This window comes from Egretta garzetta, unplaced genomic scaffold, assembly GCF_000687185.1.
Source record: "Egretta garzetta isolate BGI_Z169 unplaced genomic scaffold, ASM68718v1 scaffold359, whole genome shotgun sequence".
Classification (NCBI taxonomy): domain Eukaryota; kingdom Metazoa; phylum Chordata; class Aves; order Pelecaniformes; family Ardeidae; genus Egretta; species Egretta garzetta.
In genome coordinates this window covers 26,271-26,607 of record NW_009260795.1, presented here as the reverse complement: position 1 = coordinate 26,607, position 337 = coordinate 26,271, and positions in this window count along the sequence as shown.

Here is a 337-nt window from a genome sequence, read left to right as displayed (position 1 = left end):
CTCTCGGAGAGGAAGAGGATGGGGGAGGGAGGTTGGCCGAGTGAAGAGGGATGGATTTGCCAGCTGCCGCGTTGGCACGGAGAGGAGAAAAACGAAAATGGAACCGTAAGGAAAAAAACAAACAAAAAAGAAAAAGCCACTTACCTGATTTTCACTTTGAAGGAAGGAAAACAAATCCAGCCCTAGAAAAATAAAAAGGGGACAAATAAATCCCTGGGTGGTAAATAAACCACCGGCAGGAAGGGGGCCGATCCGTGCTGGCGCAGGGACGGAAGCAGAAGGGTCCAGGCTGCTTCCCAGCACTGGGTACCACGGGCTCCGGCGGGCCCACGCCCAC